This window comes from Octopus bimaculoides, chromosome 3 (genome assembly GCF_001194135.2).
Source record: "Octopus bimaculoides isolate UCB-OBI-ISO-001 chromosome 3, ASM119413v2, whole genome shotgun sequence".
Lineage (NCBI taxonomy): Eukaryota > Metazoa > Mollusca > Cephalopoda > Octopoda > Octopodidae > Octopus > Octopus bimaculoides.
The window spans coordinates 99,478,584-99,487,739 of NC_068983.1; the positions used below are offsets into that span (position 1 = coordinate 99,478,584).

Here is a 9,156-nt window from a genome sequence, read left to right on the forward strand (position 1 = left end):
TCAATTTTTCCAAGCAAAGAGAGTTTGCGTTTGTTTTTAAATTCTCCAAGAGAGAGACTTGGAGATGCCACTATGAAAGGTTGTTAAATGAAGAGAATGAATAGGAAAAAGAAAGTCTGCCAAGTGTCAACCCAACAGAGAGACCAGCTATCTGAATTGACAGTGCCTTGGTAGATAAAGCAATTAAGAGTATGAAGACAGAGAAAGCCCCCCCCCCCCATCAGGAATCAATGAAGAGATGCTTAAAATATTTGGCGGTGTAGGCTATAGCTTAATCACCCATATAGTCAACCAAGTGATACATGAAGTAGTCATACCCAATGACTGGTGTAGCAGCACCATAGTCAACTGCTACAAAGGTAAAGGTGATGCATTAGATAAGAATAATTAGAGGTATTAAATTGTTGGATCAGGTGATCAAATTCATGGAGAGGGTCATAGCCCAACAAATTAAGGAGAGAGTTAGTTTAGAGATGCAATTTGGGTTTGTGCCAGGGAGAAAGTCCACTGATGCTATATTTCTGGTAAGACAGCTGCAGAAGAAATTCCTAGCCAAAGATAGACCTCTGTACCTGGCTTTTGTTGACAAGAAGAAAGCCTATGACAGGGTCCCCCGATCCCTTATCTGATGGTCAGTACAGACACTAGGGATAGATGAGTGGTTAGTGAGAGCTGTACAAGCCATGTACAGGGATGCTGTCAGTAAGGTAAGGATTGGCAACTAGTATAGTGAAGAATTCTGGGTTGGAATAGAGGTCCATAAAAGGTGTAGGTAGAAACTCCATAAGATGCACCTGGTGTAAGCTATGGACACATAAGAGGTGCATCAATATCAAAGGAAGGTTAACTGGGAAGATAGTTTTGTGTTTGGCAGAAGCAAAGGGGCAATAAACACTGAAAATGTGCAGGAAACAGATTCCATCATATGCTAGGGGAAAAAACTAGAAGTAGCTGATATCTTCCGTTACCTTGGTGACCAAGTCAGTAGCAGGGGTGGATGCTCTGAGAGCATAGCTGCCAGAATAAGCATAGCCTGAGCAAAGTTCTGAGAGCTCCTACATCTGCTAGTAACAAAGGGCCTCTTGCTCAGAGTGAAAGGTGGACTGTATGATGCATGTGTGTGAACAGCCATGGCTGTGACCACTGAGGACATGTGTAGGCTTGAAAGAAATGAAGCTAGATGTGTAATGTCAATATGCTGGATGTGAAATGTCAATATGTATACACGACAGAGTGTAAGTGCTCTGAGAGAAAAGTTGGACATAAGAAGTATCAGAAGTGGTGTGCAAGAGAGATGACTGCACTGGTATGGTCATGTGTCACGTATGGATGAGGACAGTGGTATGAAGAAGTGTCACACCCTAACAGTGGAGGGTGTTAGAGGAAGAGGTAGAGCCAAGAAGACCTGTGGAGGGATCTTGTGGTAAAGATAGACCCAGGAAGACAGGGGATGAAGTGGTGAAGCATGACCTTCGAACATTGGGCCTCACAGAGGCAATGACAAGCGACTGAGACCTTTGGAGATATGCTGTGCTTGAGAAGACCCAGCAAGCCAAGTGAGATCATAGGCGTGGCCGATGCCAGTGTCACATAACTGGCCCATTTAAGAGTACCATTCAATTGTTGGGCAATATGCTGTGCTTGAGAAGACCTGTTGAGTCAAGTGAAACCATTGTCATGGCCGGTGCTAGTACTGCCTAGCAGCACCCATGCCAGTGGCCTGTAAAAAGCACCATTTGAGTATAGTAGATGCCAGTGCCACAGGAATGGCTCCTGTATATATTGCTCTATGTATGTAATACATTCATTCGATAAGCTGACTTGTATATTAAATATATTCCTCTTTATATTTGTACTATATCATTTAGTATTGTACATACTGTATGGAATATTTATGCTCTGAATAAGTGTGATATATTTGTGTATCAAAGTAATATTTATTATAAAGAAATATTAAACTTCAAAGACCAACTGAGAAAAATTACACAAGAATACACTTGAAGTAATCAGTTGGGAAATTTTATTTATTTAAAATTACAGCCTTAGTAATGAGAGCAATCCTTATATCAACCTTTTAGCACTCAGATTATCCAGTCAAATGTAATACTTATTTAGTCACATTGTTTTGAATTAATAATTTATTACCTTGTAGAATCAAGATTTTGATAATGTGATTATTTATAGAATGTCAACATGGGATAGATGTGACAGGCCAGATCTGGCTGGCTTGAACTTAAAACATAAACTATTTGGACTGGATATGGCTGGTTTAAACGCTAAAGAGTTAATGATTAATTCTGGTAACAAGAAAATCTCAAAATAGTTTTTTTTTTGGTCATTATTTTAAGATATAAAGCCATCTTGTGTTTCTGCATGACAATCTTATATACTTGAGATGTGGAGTAAGGGTTAGACTATGTTTTGCTGTTGAGGTTTAACCCTTTAAACTGGTCATAACCAGTCGAAATATTCTGCCTCTTTTATGTTCAAACTGGGTCTGATCCAACATCTCACGCCTCCCTTACATCAATCTCATTCTAAAAATAAAGAATTACATCGTCGAAACCTCGAAGCTATGAAATAATGCATGATTAATTCAAAACAATGTGAATAAATAAGCATTAAATTTGACAGAGTAATCTGAATGCCAAAGGGTGAAGAAGACCAAAGTAAGGCCTGACTTGTCACATAGTGCTAAAGATCAAACGCATTACTTCAATGCATTCCATTGATTAATATTAATAAATCAAAACTTTTGGACTGCATTCTCTGCAGATTAGTAATTTAAATAATGATTAGTAAGTTAAATAATGATTTTTCTCACCACTGATGTAATTTTAGGCTTAGTATACTTTAATTCGATGGGGAACAACTCTAACAGATGACAAAAATAAGACAATTTCAAGGAAGGTAACTCTTCTCTTTTTGCAAAAAGTGATTATCTTAACCAGAAATTATTATCAGAGTGGTAAGATCTATACGAAGCAAGATTGGCAAAGGATTAGACAAATAAATGACTTTTGTGATAAGAATCCCAATCACATGTTTCCAGCTTCAGTCCCACTACGTGGCGTCTTGGGTAGCTTTTTACGATAGATGCTGGCCGACTAAAGACTTGTGAGTGGAAAAGATAGACGGAAACTGAAAGAAGTTCAACGTGTGGGTGTGCGTGTGTGTTTGCGTGCGTGTACAGATAATATATATAGATGTGTGCTTGTGTTTGTCCCCATCACTAACAGATGTTAGTTAGTTTATGTCCTGTAATCTAAAGGTTTGGCAAAAAGAGACCAATAGAATAAGTACTGAGGTCGATTTTTTCAACTATAACCCCTCAAGTCAGTGCCCCAGCATGGCCACAGTCCAATGACTGAAACAAGTAAAAGATTAGAGATAAAAAGAAAGACGTATGAATGCAATAATTAGTTATATTTTTCCCACATCCTTATTACATGGAAAAATGCGAGCATGAAAAGTAATATTCTTAAGATTATGAACCTGGAAAAGTACAGAACAAGTTATTACACCTGTAAAAGTATAGGACAAGCTATTACTTCTAGTAAAGTAAAGAATAAGAAATGTTTTACTTAAAATATTGCCGCAAAGAATGCCAGTTCTTCTAATTTATCGCTCTTTACAATTCTCATCTTTTAAATTTATTGTACAAAACCGTTCAGCTAATTTGTAAGTGTGTCTAATTAGTCACTTTTTTCTGTATTTAAGGTAGTAAATTAGCCAAATTCTACTTAAACAAGTATAGTGTTATTTGTAAACTATAATAAAATAAGTTTTAATATTCAAATTTTAATTTTAGCGGCAATATTTTAAAGTAAAAAGTTTCTTATTCTTTACTTTACTAGAAGTAATAGCTTGTCCTATACTTTTACATATATAATAACTTGTCCTGTAGTTTTCTAGGTTTATTATCTTAAGAATATGACTTTTCATGCACGCATTTTTCCATGTAATCCATGATTTTTCAGGCATGGTTGCTATAAGATAATTAATAATGTGTCAACTAATAATTTAAGATTTTACCTTATGAAATACTGAAAGATAATATTTCAGTCTTTCCATCAAAGTGATGATAATATTTCGATTTTTTTCATGTTTAATTTAAATACATGTTGTGATTGAATCATTTGATATTACCCATCCACACCAAATTATGGCAGGGATTTTTACAAAGTTGTTGGTTGCACCATGGTTCACCAAAAGTTACAAACAACAAGACCCCAAAACCATCAGTTATCAGGCTCACCTTAAGCAACCTAATTTTGCAATATTAGGAGGTCAAGGTACTTGATTCCATGCAAAAAAATCATTTTTTTTTCTTAGTGAAAATCGTGCAGGTGTTAATATAGAAATTGACCACAATGTTGTTATTTAGTCTCAAATCAACCTTGATACTGCAAACCTATCATCAAAGACATTCCAGCCTTCGGCAAACCGTCTTTTTAGGGATAATCTAGGATATTACATACAATGGGCGTGTAATTTAGGTAGGGGAATACTTTGGCTGCTATTTTTAGCGTGTCGAGCGAACAGGTAGAAGCTCTTTCATTGGTTTGATTGCGTGATGAGATTTTTTTAAACATATAATACGTATATATATCATCAGTAGAAGTTAGAGTATAAGTCAAAAGTCGAGAGTTTCGTGTATTGGCACTTATCAAACACGAATTTGTCCATTGCCACTCTGTAGCTTCTGACGAAATAACTTCTAAAATACAAAATTTTGTCAAAAACGTTAATGTGTTCTATGTGACACATTCTACCAGTATCGGAAGTTTGAAAGTGTTTAGTTTAAAAAAATTAATTAAATAATCTGTACGTCTAATTGAATATATCCGAAATGGATGAAAAGCAAAGTCGACCTCAGCGGAATTTGAACTCAGAACGTAAAGACAGACGAAATACCGCTACTAAAATACAAAATTTTGTCAAAAACGTTAAGAATAAGCCCTATTCTATGTGACACATTCTACCAGTATCGGAAGTTTGAAAGTGTTTAATTAAAAAAGAAAATAATTAAATAATCTGTACGTCAAAGTTGACCTCGGAGAAATTTGAACCCAAAACAAAAAGACACGAAATACCATTAAACATTTGGCGCGGCGCGCTAACCAGTTCGCCGTCTTAGAACGTAAACATTCACTTTAGAAATATATTCTTTATTCTTATTGCTTAAGCGTTACTTCTTACTTCTTTACTTACCGATATTAAATTTTGTAACATTTTACCTCATAACTGTTTTTCTACTAATTTTTGTCCAATGCGACTGTAGTGAAACCTCTCTCTCGGGTATTCAATCATAAACGATAACGAAGTGGCTAACATCTAGCCTTCGGCTGCCTTGGACCCTTCTGGCCATCACCCTGATTGGTTCTCATTTGCGCGGCAATTGTCCCCAGTTTTGCTTCGCGCCAGGGTACATACCGTCCAATCGTGGCCTTCAGATAAGGTCACGTGAGAGAGAGTTTTTCTTCGTTTCCAGTGAGTCCTATTTCATCTATAAATAAGCCCGATCCAACGCCGCCGGTCGTCTTCGATTCTTGATCTCTCACAGGTCTGGTCGCTGACCACACATACAGAACACAGCTACAGCTGTGTTGGTATATTAATCAACTAGGGACAGACTAATTAATGAAGCAATCACTCTATGTCACCGACAAATAATAACTATTTTAGAAACGTTATGAAAAAATACCTTCAGCGTTCTGCAAGAGAAACAGAACAAGCTGGGACGCTTAAGTTCATATCAGATCCTATTAAACGCACATAGACTTGGGCAGAACAATTTTAGTTCTTCAAAGTGAAATATTGGATCACTGAAGATGCACAATCAATTCATAGTCAGTGCTAATGCTCTTTCTTTCTCCCCATCTATGTGTGTGTGTATACACACACACACACACACACGCGTTTGTTTTTCTTGTTTGCATCACCAAGCCTATATATGTATGCATACATACATATACACACGCGCGAGTTATTTCGAATAATTGAATCTGAGACGTGATAACTCCAAAACTCAAAATAAAATTCTAAAATGATGGGAAAACATATGTTTAGCGCTGAGGTAGGTTCGATTTCTGCAAAGCAAGCGCGCAAGTTTTTTCGTCAGCCAGTTTCAATAAACAAGACATCAGAAATTGCACGACACTACCACATAAGAACGCAGTTTCCGAATGAACGAAAAATTATTTTGGACTTGCTAACCGCTTTCATTTGATATTTAGTTTTATTTCTGAATGAAGCACATGGGCAATAATATTTGAATTACTATAATGGCTTGTCAGTTGCAAGATAATTCCATTTTTTGTGGAACTACTTCAAACCAAACACGTACCATATCTAATTCGTAAAGAAATTTTTTAAAAGAAAAGAAAACAGACTGAAAGTGAAATAACCCCCGGAGATGCTTTTCTCCGTGTAGAAACTGCAGGAGCTACTCAGAGGTTTTGCAAGTTCAAAATCAATAGCAATGTTAGAAACCCTTCCGTATCATCAGCAGATATCTCAAGGTCACAAGCGTTTCGCCCCTTAGCCTATATGCTTCGAGGACTGAATTGGTCTTCGCCTGTGAAAGGGTTCCACTTGCGGTCACGTATCAACTATAGCCACGTTGATTCAGCTGCCATGCCTTGGTAGCGTTCTTCAATCGATTGGGTTTCAGACTAATCTTCTGCAGGAAACAGCGCATCGATCTTGCTGGAAAGCTGCAGCAGTCGACTTCAATAGGGAATGAAGCCGTGTGCCATCACTTGACAAGGCTCTCGTTGATCAAGGTTTGATATTTGGTTTTCTTTTGCTACTGAAAAATATCGAGTCTGTTCTCCCAGGGTACTCCACGATGAAATAGTACATGGCTTAAGGGACACAACCAAACATCTGAGCCTATACGTTGTCTATTAAGAGCTTATAGTACCTAATATTCATTTGAGGTATATATAATGATTTTTCGACAAAAATTTGGAATCGTGCCATCGGAGCTGTCAGGCGATGTCTGGCTGAAAAGTTGAAGCGTCAGATACCACAGGGTATTCAATTGCATCCTCTATGTTTTATGTTCAAATTCAGTGCTTTACCCCGTATAATCGATAAAATAAATAGATGTCAAGTACTCAAGTCTGCAAAATTAGTTATAAACTTCCTCTCAAAATGTGTAGCATTGGGTTAAAGAAATCCTTATTTAACTGAACTGAAGAGCAATAGTTGGTAGAATCATTAGAGTAAGCGACAAACATTAGTGACAACTTTTGGTATTTAGTATTCACATCATGTCGGTGTCTATAGAGTAAGTACCAGTCCTAAACTGGGTCATTTCAATCGGTTATAGGCCACCGAAAACTGTAACCTTAATATTTATGTTGAAAATCTTTATTTGAAATGTATTATCTGCTCTAAGTTTTGAATAAGGGATAGCATAATTGATAAACTGGAAACTTAAAGTCGTTTAGATTTTCAATGTATTAGTCATATTGATTAACCTTTTCCTTGTGATGTCTCATCATACTAGCTGTGCATTTCCTAACGTGTCTAACTCGTGTACAAGGTTTTTAAAGGGTCAATAAAACTTGATCGAAGTAGTATATAATTTACGGGAAACAATCCAACTTGATAGCATAATTAATTTAGTGGTATGAATAAATAAAACCAGTGTCATGTAAACAGATATCAACAAACGGCTTATTGTAACAATTTATTTTCAGTTGTAAAATGCTGATCAACCAAAGAGGCGCGTTAAATTAATTCTTTTGTAGAACGTGTCGTTTAAAAGTCGTCTGTTTGCAGTGTTTTTTTGTTTTTCACGGTGGAACATCAAACGATTCGAACCATTTAATCAAACATCTCATTTTCATGTAAGTCCACATATGTCATGATTTTCTTTACATCATTTGTCATTTTCTATTACTATAAGTCTTTGAATTCAGCGACTCTTACAATAAATATTATAAACAGGTATTTTTTGAAAGAAAGATCATAAATATTATATTTAACACCAGGAACATTTGATTTTGTTTTATAACTACATTGCTTTTCTTTACGCTTCTTTTTCTAATTAGTTCGGAGTGAAGTTTCTAAGCAACCGTAACTTATTAAATATCACTGATTACTACTTCACCTAAATATAAAACCTCTTTCATACTTAGCCTTGTATCTTGGGAAATAAAATATGTATTTCTCTGTGTTGGTGACTGCTGTAGTTAATCTCTTAGTTAACTATATTCACTCTACGAATAGTTTTTTAATTTCCAGCTGTAGGCATTTCATTTTGTTTCACGTTAAATACCTCCGGGGAAGAAAAGCAGGTATGTGGTATAACCTCATTTCCACTCTCCTACAAATCACTAATGGACAAAAATGCATACATACATATAAAATTGACCGGTAGTATAATCTATATTTCGGTTTGAGACCCAACACCACTTCGTCTTTACTAGCACACTTAAAATGTTACGTCCATGTAACTCAGGTATCGATGTTTGCGGCTATGTGCATGCTCTGCGCGCATCTGTGAGCGAGCTGATCTGAGACAGAAATGGTATTTCCTTTGTTCACTGGTACCAACCTAGGGTTTTTTTTCGTAATGCATTTCACTTACACTCACAAACGAGAGCCATTACGCGTAACGCTGCCAGACATACTTCAATGAACAGACATCTCCCAATATAGACAAGAGCTAAGAGTATTTTTTATCATCGACCCAGACACATTCTCTACAAATCGTTTCTAAAAACCATTTTGTGTTTCCGCTTCGGTAAATTTTGGTAAGTGCACTCGCACGCGTTTCACTAAAAAGAAAGAAAGAAAGAAAACCTCAGATTTTTTGCGTGGTATCGAGTATCCTGACCTCCTAATGTGACGCTAACCCCATATTTTTGTTCAGAAAAAAGGGGTGTGTGTAACCTTATCCGTTTTTTTTTCCGTCCTTGTTTTTGTGTACATTCGCTGCTTTCTTCCAAGGATTGGTGTAATCTCGAGTATAACCAGCCGAAATTGCAAAGATAATCTGGAACTTGACTGAGGAAAGAAAACTCCGAATGACCCGTCCTTGTTTTCTTTGTATCGTCTATCTGGATGTTTTGTTGTCCTTTCTTGTATCACCTGTCTGCATGTTTTGCGTTCTTGTCCCATTTCACACACACACACATA

At 36.6% G+C, this 9,156-nt stretch overlaps 1 protein-coding gene across 2 annotated transcripts in view; it reads left to right on the plus strand.

Moving 5' to 3' along the window:
* Positions 1 to 5,557: 5,557 nt before the first annotated feature.
* Positions 5,558 to 9,156, plus strand: part of LOC106881722 (uncharacterized) — a 25,383-nt gene continuing 21,784 nt past the window's right edge. Inside the window, exons 1-2 of one of the 2 annotated variants that reach the window (XM_014932204.2) lie at positions 5,558 to 6,788; positions 7,713 to 7,862. The gene's annotated coding sequence lies outside the window, so the exon portion shown is untranslated. The remainder of the gene's footprint in view (positions 6,789 to 7,712; positions 7,863 to 9,156) is intronic. The other variant, XM_014932205.2, reaches the window with a different exon arrangement.